The sequence below is a fragment of the Lissotriton helveticus genome, chromosome 6 (genome assembly GCF_964261635.1).
Source record: "Lissotriton helveticus chromosome 6, aLisHel1.1, whole genome shotgun sequence".
NCBI lineage: Eukaryota > Metazoa > Chordata > Amphibia > Caudata > Salamandridae > Lissotriton > Lissotriton helveticus.
The window spans coordinates 1739299293-1739310793 of NC_136067.1; positions in this window are offsets into that span (position 1 = coordinate 1739299293).

Below are 11501 nucleotides of genomic sequence, written 5' to 3' on the forward strand. Positions count from 1 at the left end.
CATGACACGTTTCGAGTCACGGCTCGTGTGCCTCTGGATGCAGACACCATGGTGCCGTGCACATTCACGATCTCCCACACTTCTGGTTCAAAGGCTGAGTCATATTTTGAGTGTCGGTGTCGGTTCTTGAGGACCACTTTGTCTCCAACTACTAATGACCTGGCTTGGGCTCTCCTGGCTTGACTGGCTTTGTCGTTTGTGCGCCTCCGTCGATCTTGGGTGGCTTCGTGGTTTATTTCCGGGGGGCACCAGGTAGGTGTAGCTGGCACGCAGTCTCTGGGTACCTTCTTGAATACTAGGTGTGCGGGAGCGCAGCGGGTGGTCGAGTGGGGTGTCTGTCGATATGCGCTGAGGAACTGTGACAGGCACTCTTCGGCGTCCTCCCTTCTTTCCACGCCAATTTGCAGCGCGCGGTTCAGAGTCCGCATAAATCTCTCGACTTCCCCGTTTGCCTGGGGCCATTGTGGAGTGATTTTTCTGTGGTGGATGCCCCGGGCGGCGAGGTATGCCTGGAAGTCTTTCCCCTGAAAAGGAGGGCCATTGTCCGACCTCACTTCATCTGGCAGGCCTACCATGGCGAATACTCTCTCCAGGGCCTTCTTGACATGGTGGAACGATGTGGAGGGTACAATTTCCACTATTGGAAAATGGGAGTAGGAGTCGATTAAGACAAGGGTGTGCCGTCCATCTGGGAATGATCCAAAATCCACACTCATTTTTGACCATGGCTCTTTACAGGGATCTTCCGTGATCACAGGGTGAGGAGCAGGTTCCCGACCTGTGATTGTGCACGAATGGCAGTTGCCAACCTCTTTCTCTACTGCTGCGTCCATGCCGGCGAACCACACTTTGTTGCGCAGGCGTCCTTTTGTTTTTGACACCCCTTGGTGGCCTTGGTGCGCGAGGCGTACGACTTCTCCTTGCAACCTTGCAGGTACCACAATCGCTGTCCCTCGGAGGATCACACCATGGGGTCCGACGCTCAGCTCGCTCTGAGCCCTCCACAGTTGTTGCCTTGCCAGCTGTTCCTGGGGCATGAGAGCGCTGACTCCATCCAGAAAATTTTTCCAGTTTCTATTTGCCAGCGTTGCTTTTACTTTGATGAGGCACTCGTCCTCATCTGTGGCCTTTCCGATGTCTTCCAGCGTCAGGGCTACTGGGCAAGCGTCTTGAGAGATCATTCGGACGTATTCCTCAACGTCGTCTTCATCACTTCCAGTTTGGACTGCATTTGAGGAGCCGGGGTGTCTTGATAGGAAGTCCGCAGGGTTGTCGGCTCCAGGCCGATAGATTACCTCGAACCGGTATTTTTGGAGTTGCACAGCCCATCTTTCAATCCTGGGCGGGGCGAGCCTAGCGGTTCCTGCAAACAAAGGCACAAGGGGCTTGTGGTCAGACACTACTTTGAACTCATGTCCAAACAGATAGAGGTGAAAATGCTGGCACGCCCATTTGATGGCCAGTGCTTCACGTTCAATTTGGGCGTACCGCATCTCCGTCGCGGTCAGTGCTCTGCTAGCGTAGGCTGTCGGCACCCATTCATGGGCTTCTGTCTCCTGCATGAGGACGGCCCCCAACCCAACGGGACTCGCGTCCACAACGACTTCCGTGCGCCGGTGTGGCCTGAAGTATGCCATGACTTTATCGTCCATTAACGCAGCCTTGATTGCCGCGAAGGCTTCATCTTCCTTGGCAGTCCACGCCCATGGTTGGTTCAATTTGGTGAGGGTGCGTAATGGCTCGGAGAGGGATGCCAATCCAGGGATGAAACAACCACAGTATGTGGCCATCCCCAAGAAACTTCGGACCTCAGTAGCTGACATCGGTTTGGGAGCTGCCCGGATGGCGTCCGCTTTCTTCGGATCGACCTGAAGTCCCTCCCTGGAGAAGATGTACCCGAAGAAGTCCACTGATTCCTTGTAGAAGGAACATTTTTCTCTATGGAGAGTGAGGCCGTGATCGGCAAGGCGCTGCAACGTGGCTCGGAGGTGAACGTGGTGCTCTTCCAAGGTTTTGGAGAAGACAAGGATATCATCACTTAGGTTTATGACCCCTGTTAAGCCTGAGAGAGTCTCCCTGATGGCGTTCTGGAAAACTTCAGCCGCAGACGACACCCCAAAGCTCAGACGTTTGTACCTCCGGAGTCCGACATGGGTGGAGAATGTCGTGATGTTGCGGCTGTCCGGGTGAAGCTCAAGCTGGTGATATCCAGCATTGAGGTCTAATTTGGAAAACCAGCGTGCACCGTTGAGATCTGCCACGATGTCGTCCATAGTTGGTGTTAGATGCCTCTCCCTTTTCACTGCTTTGTTTGGAAGACGCATGTCCACACACAGGCGTATTGCACCTGGCTGCTTCGGCTTAGGAGCGATCACGAGCGGCGATACCCAGGGCGTCGGGCCCGACACTTTTTCAATTACCCCCAATTCCTCAAGTTTGCGCAGTTCTTCCTCTACTTGCTTCCGCAGGTGAAACGGCACTCGTCTGTGTCGGAGGGCAGTGGGACGGACCGTTGGGTCAACGTGTAGTCTAAACTTTCTTCCTTTTAAGCATCCGAGTCCTTTGAAAAGGGTCGGGAAGTCTCGCAAGATGGCATCCGCGTGCAGTTCATGCACTTGTCGCGCGAAGAATACCAGTTGTAAATCTTCCGCCGTGTGGCAGCTCAGGAGTGTGCCACGCTTGCCCCCGGTAACATGGAATTTGGTCTTGACTTGTTGATCGTTGCAAGCGGCTGTCACTTCAATTACTCCCCTCAGAGGAAGCGGGTCGTCGCTGTCGTAAGTGTATATCCTTGCGTTTGAAGGAGACAGTGGTGGGCGTGGAGACAATAACTCATATTGCGTGCTGTCCATCACATTTACTGAAGCCCCAGTGTCAATGAGTGCTTGCACGGGAGAGCCAGCAATGGAGATCTCACACATCGGGGGTGGGCGTCTTCTAGAACCTTCTCTCCCCACGAAGGAGACAAAGAAAACATTGTCATCATCATCGTCGATGTGGAACGCTGATCTGGAGGCATCACTGCACGAGCCTTGATCTTCCAAAGAGAGTTGCCGCACCGCCTGTGTAAGGCCTCTTCCGCTCGAGCTAAACCGGCGGATCCCGCTGCTGCGACACACTTTCGCAAAATGATTCGCTTTTCCGCAGTTGGAGCATATTTTTCCTCTCGCGAAACACCTTCCACTTGCAGGGTGTTCCATGCCGCAGTTCCCACAGGGGTTCCGGGAAGTGGCTTGTGTGGCTCCCCTTTGCGTTTGTGGCCGGCGCCTTATAGCATCTACTTGTTCCTCCTTGATGTGAGGGGTCTTTGTGGGGGCGCCAGGTCGGTCAAGAGCAGCTTGCATTTCGTCAGCTCTGGCGTTGGAGAGCTCATGCGAACGCGCAAGGACAAGGACCTCGTCGAGAGAGATACGTGGTTGCCTAAGGATGAGGCGTCTGAGTTGTACCGACCGGCACCCTTGGATCAACTGTGCGCGAATTTCTAGGCGCTGGTCAGGAAGTTCGCAGGCAATAGCTAGTTTCCGTAACCGGGCATAGAAAGAATCAATGGGCTCCGTCTCTCCCTGCCTGGCTTGGCGCAGCTTAAACCATTCGTAGTCAGGGTTCACCCTGGGGTCGAAGTAGAGATTTAATGCCCGTACAGCAGCTTCGTAGTCATGTTCTCCTCCACGATCTGGCAATGTCTCAAAGAGTTCATACAGCTCATCCCCACCATAACACATAAGCAAGGAGCGTTTGACTTTGCCATCAGTCTCACGGACACCGATAAAATAGTGCTCCAATCTTCCAATCCACAGACGCCATCTAGCCGCAGCCGTGGGTGGATCCGCCAGCTCGCTGAACGGAGGAAGCGGCGCAGCAAGGCCATGCCCAGGGGGGGCTGCAGCAGCGGTTGTGGCAGCACCAGGAGCCGGACCAGGAACAGCGAGGGGCATGGCTGGGGGACCAGTTGGAGCAGGCGGTAGGTTCTGTGCAGGTGTCGCGGCAGCAGCACCACCATCGGCTTGCTGATTGTTCATTGTCGTAGCAGTAGTAGGGACACGTAGGGAAAAACGATGTGAGAGGGTGAGGCAGGGTAGGCGCAGTGATGTACAGATCCCACGTGGCAGAGGAGAAAATGCCGGGTAACTAGGCTTTTATTCCAAGCTAGGCGTGCAGAAAATATGCTGTAGGACAGGCTCCAAACAGCCAAGGGTGCAGTGTTGGTTGTTGAGGCGGTCGATCTGACAGGAGCGAGCCGAAATCACCGTCTGGTCAAAGGCCGAGTGAAAACAAAACTCCTTTAAGTCAATTTCAGCGTCCGCCCAATGCGTGTGTATACGCAGGGCCCTTCGCACCGGTCGGCAGCCTGAAATCTGAGCTGACAGGGCTTACGCGACTTTGTGCAGTGTGCGCATGCGCGAGCCCACGGCTCTGAGCGCGGCCGCTGAGGTACAGGCGCGAGGGCCGAGGATTACCCCCCGAAGCGCCAGCGGCAGGCGGTGAAGCGCACACAGAGGCGGCAGGTAAGTGAAGGCAGCGTGAGCGACGGAAAGCGGCCAGAAAGGCTGGGTGGCGGGCGTCGGTAGAGGCCTCAGAGAAGCGCAAGCTCACCTGACGCACCACGGCTTGGCGCACACGTCACACACGGCAGCACCACCTCAGGGCTCGGCCGAACAGGGATGACACGGGACAAGGGAATGCCTAGGCCGCAAAGTGGGGCCTAACTATAACGGATAATGAATGACGCAACACTGGCTAACAGTTAGGGCCAAAGACCTCGAGCGACCTTATGACCGTTTATTTAATCTCAGGGGCTGCCCCGCCCCCAAGGCGTATGCGTGCGTGCGTGCGTATGTGTGCGGGCCGGGTGGCTCCATTACTACAGCCACGATTGGTGGAACACGAGCCTGACACGGAGGCGTGCTGTGGTGACCGGAGCCTCCATGCTCAACAGACCAGCATCTATTGCCAGAGAGCTAAGTAGCGGTACGGCGCAGCGGCACATCGGGCCCACAGTGAGAGAGTTTGCGAAGCCCGCAACTGATCCGCGGTGATTGCCTGACCCTAAGAGAGCGGTGGGGGAGGCCCTGGAAGCGCAGCCGCAGGATTGCACCCGCCAGATGAAAAAAGAGTTAAACAAAACGGTATTTAACTCCCCACACGATTGTCAGAACATTTAAGTTCGTTTTCAAGTCAGTGTGGATCTGTGAAAGGAAATGAACTTTGGCGCATGTCACGGTGTACATAATGACATTATTTCAATATCAAAGTCGGATATTGTAAACATCAAGTTGAGTCGTGTTGATCTCATTGCATTATGGGATATGTCGTTTTTACCCTACTAACAATCTCCGTAGTCCACCAAGATCGCGGGAAAATCAGAACAGCTGAGTAATCTGGAGGGGTTTAAAAACGCAAGGGAGTGTGGGAGGAATTTTGATTCCAGGGATTTAAGAGAAGAACGGGCAGTTTTTAAACTTTGGCGGCAGGTGCGTGTGTATATTTGAGTGATGATTAATAATACTGGTGAAGTCAATACTGCACAATGGAAAATGAATGTGAACGTGTGAAATATGGGGATAGTTAAAGATTGGGATGTCATCTGGCAGGGGTACACGCAGATCTACCGCTATGTTAGATTAACGGTTCCAGACTAAGAGAGGGAGGGAGAGATATCTTCTTGGAATAGTATTCTATTGATAAAGATGGGGGGTGGACTGTAGCAATTGAAAGTAGGAGTCAGATGAATTGCTCGAAGAATAAGTTTATTATATCAGCCCCACACCTAAGGCGGTGCGTAGGTCAGTTAAGCAGAATTAATAATAATCAGTTGGGTGTAAGGGAACGAACAGAGGCAGTGTGGAATGTTGAGGGACCAATAGGAAAGGTGGGAGAACAGTGGGTGCTCTCGCGCAGGAGAGCTAGGTTGACACCACATGCTATGGACACAAGGGAAAGCATAACTAGGTTACAACACATCTCCCTCTCTTGCGAGTTATAACAGGTAAGCCACTGGATGTGGTGAAACAAAACATTTGAGAAGGGTTACTAGATTGACATTAGTCACAAACAAAGTCTTCAAAACGTTTGGGTTTATGGATGGTTCTGCCAAATCTTCCGTGACCACGTGGGAATCTGAAACACTTTCTGTGTCGGAGTGAGACCCATTTCTGGTTCTACCAGACCTACCACTGAAACTGTGACCGCCAGACGTAGCTTCAGAGTCAGAGTGTGAGTCACCATAACAACTCCGATTGGTATTCGGAGTGCGTGGATTGACACCCACAGGCTGGTCTGATGATTGACAGTTAGCTGAGTCAGTGTCAGGTGGGAGATCGTGTGAAATAACATTTCTGGACATGAAACCATGATCTAAACTGTTTCTGTCAACATCAACCCACAAATCTTTGCAATAGGTATCGTGTTGCATTTGGTTGGGAACATTGGCTCTTTGATGGTATCTTGCCAGTCTATTCTTATGCCAAACTTTCCCATCACTGAGTCTGGCCGCGTTGTTAAACAGTTCATCAATGCGAAGAGGAGCGGTGAATCTGCTTTCTCCTTTCCTTACTTTTTTTTCTAAACAAACTTTTACAAGGTCGCCAACCTTAAATGAATGTTCTTTTGCACCATGTTTGGCATCATACCATTCTTTGTAGTATTTTTGGGCTTTGATTATGTTGTTCCTGATGACATCAGGTGACCATTCAATTTGTTTGGAATTGGGCATCCATCCAAGGTCAATACTCAGGGGCTGTCTGCTTCTCATGAGAACAAATGGTGCATTCCGGGTGCTGGCACAAGGGGATATTCTGAAGGCCCAGATGAGTTTGAACACTTCTTCTTCCCAGTTTTGATTAGCATTTCTCGACAGCTGTATGTGTCCTTTCAAGACACGGTTGAAGCGCTCGGTGAGACCATTTCCTTCAGGATGATATAATGATGTGGTGTGATGAGTAACACAGTTTCTCTCAAGGAATGATTTGAATGCTTCTGAGCAAAATTGTGAGCACAAATTTGGGTAATCCTTCGCTCAAGAATAGTTTATCCAAGAATGATATGATAGCAGAGCTGTCAATTTCTGTGACAATTTCTATTTCAGGCCACTTCGAGAAATGATCTATAGCAACCAGGATATACTTGATCTCGCCGCCATGTCCTTCGATGGACCCAGAGTTGTCTATGCCAATTTTCTCCCATGCCATCAGGGGGGGTAGAAGTGGTGAGATAGAGACTTTGGATGTTTTAAGGGTTTTGTCAGAATCACAGCATTCAACACAGTTTCTTATTTGGGTTTCAATTTGCTTGTCAATACCAGGCCACCAGTAATGTGTTCTGACTCTCTGCTTTGTCTTAGAGATGCCCAGGTGACCAATGTGGCAAAGTTTAAGAATTCTGTCTCTGAGTGTGAAGGGGGCTATAGCTTTTCCAATTCTGTATAACACCCCGTTTTCCCAACTGAGTTCCTTTCTTATTTCCCAGTAAGCTCTGATATTGTCTTGAAGATGGCGTTTTTCTGGCCACATGTTGTTGACGAATTTGCATACATCTTGAAGAGTTGAATCACGAGACATGTGTTGTCCCCATTCTTTCGCAGATATTCCATCCAAATCAGTGTTGAAGAGTAGAGCCACTTTTTCATCATCCTCTGGCATATTCGTACTCTCATTGTGTGGAAAAGGCAGTCTGCTGAGGAAATCTGCAATTTTATTCTTAACTCCTGGCCAATATTCAGCAGAGTAGCAATAATCCAGACATTTTGCTTAGTCTTGGTGAAGCATTTTGCAACCCAGAGGCAGACAGTATTTTAAGTAGGGGTTTGTGGTCTGTGCGAAGATGGATATTGTATCCCCAGATGTATGCCCTGAAGTAATTGAGCGCCCATGAACAGCTAGCATTTCGCGTTCAATTACTGAGTACTTCTCCTCAGCAGGGGTGAGCGACCTTGAGGCAAAGGCCACAACCCATTCATGGTTTGAGGTATCCTTCTGTGCTAGCACAGCACCAATTCCTTTGTTGCTGGCATCGGTGGTTAGAAAGATTTCAGCTTTTGGATCGAATCCTTTGAGAAACGGAGCGTCGCTAATTTCTTTTTTGATTGTTTCAAAGGTGTTCTGGCAATCTGTGGACCACTCAAAGTTTGCTTTATTTTTCAATAATTGTCTAATACTGTACATTTTCTCTGAAAAATTTCTAATGAATTTCGAGTAATACTCGGTCAACCCAAGAAAGGCTCTGACATCTTCTTTGCTTGATGGACATGGAGCATTGAGAATGGCGTCCACTAAACCCTGTTTAGGTTTGATGCCCTCTTGACTAATGGTGTGCCCCAGATAAACTACTTTGTCTTGGGAAATTTTACACTTGTCTAATTCATCAGTCAGCCCATGAATTTTAAGTTTGTTAAAGACTTGCCTAAGGCGTGTGTCATGTTCCAATTGGTTGCTGCCCATGACCAGAATGTCGTCTTGGAAAAACCTGATACCATCAACGCCTTCAAAAGTGGAAGTCATGACCCTTTGAAAAAGTGCAGCGGCCGAGGCTAAGCCAAACGGTACCCTGGTGAAACGATATCAACCAAAAGAAGTGATAAAAGTAGTGTATTTTTTGCTGTCCACGTGTAGGGGAAATTCGGTGATACGCGGATTTTAAATCAATTATTGAAAATACACACATATCATTGGTGGCATTAAACATTTCACTTATACGTGGTAGCGGGTATTGATTAACAATAATATTCTTATTCAGGTCCCTGAGATCGATGCAAAGTCTAATTTTCCCATTAGGACGTTTGACCACCACTAAGGGAGAAACCCACTCCGCGGACTCAACTTCTTCTATTATTCCATCTTTGATGAGTCTATTCAGTTCGACTTGAACATCATTTCTTACTGACACTGGTAAATGTCTTACCTTGGGAATGCATGGGATAGCTGAGTCCTTAAGTTCAATTTTATGTTGAAAACTGTTAAGAAGACCAACTTTACCAGAGAACACATCTGGAAAATCATTTTGGATGGTACGTTTACAAGACTCATCAACAAACAAAACAGGATCATCGCTATTTGGGTTGAGAATGATACCAAGATCAGCTTGATCGCTCCAACCAAGGACCGAAGGACCCTTCTAAGCTACAAAAAGACTGCAAAATGCTTTCCTGTTTTTGAATTCGAATTCCAGATCTCGTGTTCCTAAAAATTCAATGTTGTTTCCCGTGTAACTTCTAGCAATCACTTTAGATTTTTCTAGAGATGAACCAATTATGTCATTGAATTGTTTCCACACATTCTCATTAATAATCGTGAACGGAGAACCAGAGTCTGCCATAAGATTCACTGTTACTCCACCCAATTTCACATCACACATGTTTTTTTTTTCTTTGTGGGTGTGAGCTCCAGTACGTCATATTCTATTGAGAATACGTAGCTGATGCTGTCAGAATCAGAATACTCAGAATTATCCTCAGCTGAGTCACTCTCCTCTTGAATTTGTTTAACGTGTTTGCTTTGTTTTGAAGATCTTCTATTACAAGCTTTAGCGATGTGACCCGTCAAACCACAAGACGTGCACTTCTGGTATCTAGCAGGACATTTTGCTGAATCGGCTAGATGGGTGGGAGACCCACATCGAAAACATTTAAGATCAGAGAATTCGTTATTTTTCATACTGTGACGTTCTCACTGCTATATTTGTATTTGTATTGTTTACCTTTCCTGTGATGATCATGTCCCCCATCTCTTTTGTTTACATTCAGTATTTGTTTGCTGGCATTGGAAGATTTAATTGCTTTAACAACCACAGGCTCATCTAAAACTGCCTTTGCACATCTGCCAGTAAGTTCAGCCTTTTTAACCAAAGCGACAACTTCCTTTAAAGAAGCTTCACCATTAATCCAGAGTTTGTCCTGGATATTAGGGTTGCTGGCGTGCATGATAATTTGATCACAAACAAATTCTTTTTGTAGCTGACCAAATCTGCAGGTTAATGCCAAATTGTTCAAAGCAGCAACATAATCATTAATGCTCTCATCTTTACCTTGCTTCCTCCTTGAAAATTTGTAGCGGTCAACAGCGACACATACTATAGGCGTGAAGTGAGCATCAAGATCATCCAACGCATGTTGATAAACATTGTTGCCTTCTCTCACTTTTTTTTCAATGTTGTTATACGTTTTGACACCTCCAGGACCTAAACAGTACAACAGGACTTTCTTTTTTTTCTCAGCTGTGAAGTCCCCATCCTCCACTGTCTCGATATAGTTAGTAAAGTACTCTTTCCACTCTTTCCAAGGCATGCAAGGAGCACCTTTGAGGGGCAGAAACGCTTGAGGTTGTGTAAGGTTCAATGAACTTAGAGCACACATGGCGAATATTAGTTATATAAGAAATAGAAACAACCTCCAGCTGTGCTTGCAAATGTGAAGATCAGAGTTGCATGAATAAAGAAACTTTTAGTGTATACCATATAAGCAATGATAAATACACAGGTCAAGTCAAAATCGCCAAGGCAGGAGATTTCCTTCCTAAACAAGACTTTCAAATATGGAAGACAACTATTCGAATTGTAGTTAAATACTAATGGCGAATTGTAGTTAAATACTAAATTGAAACAACTTCCAGCTGTGCTTGCAAAGGTGAAGGTTAGTGTTGCAGTTTTTAAGAAGTAACTTTTAGTGTATTCACTGTTAATGCATTGATAAATACACAAGTCGATCACATAGATGTAATGTGAAAACAGCCCAGGCAGAAAACTCCCTTCCCAAGCAAGACAACTTTCAAGTGATGAAAAACAATGATTCTGCAGGCTGTTAAATGCTCACATGAACGTCATTCATTTTGTTCGCTGAGACCTTGCAAAAGAGAACGCTTTTATTTTCATTATAAATTCGAAATCAATCTTATTGGTGTGCCCATCACCGTGAATGTGCAATGAGGAGAATCAAACTCATAAACCCGATTAGTTATCCAAGATGGCGCCTCACGCTGCGTTCCAGTGACGTAGCGCGCACCAGGACATGCGCCGAAGAAGTGACAGGAAGGCGACTGAGGCGTGAAAACCCACTGACAGGATTTTCATTCGAATCTGCGCAGCAAGTAAAAACCGCATGTGAATGTGCCAAAACGCTTGAAGTCGGTACCTTTTTCTTGACGTCGGCAGATGGAGGGCACCCCGTGGCAGAACTGACACGCCTTGCTGAATGCGCTGTGGACTGGTGAAAGCACCGGACAAGCACACATCCGAGAAAGTGAGTCAGAGCTTACTTCTTGGTTCAGGACAGGATCGGATGCGCTGGACGGCACACTCACGCGAACACAGTCAGTCCAGATAAGATTTTCATTGAAGTACAAGAATGAATTCAGGTGAGAAGCCAGTTCTTCATATCTTAAAATTTCACCTAGATTAAAGCTGGACAGTGGTGAATCCGCGGTGAGGGGCTGAAGTTCCGCTCGTCGCCACTTGTAGCAATTGAAAGTAGGAGTCAGATGAATTGCTCGAAGAATACGTTTATTATATCTGCC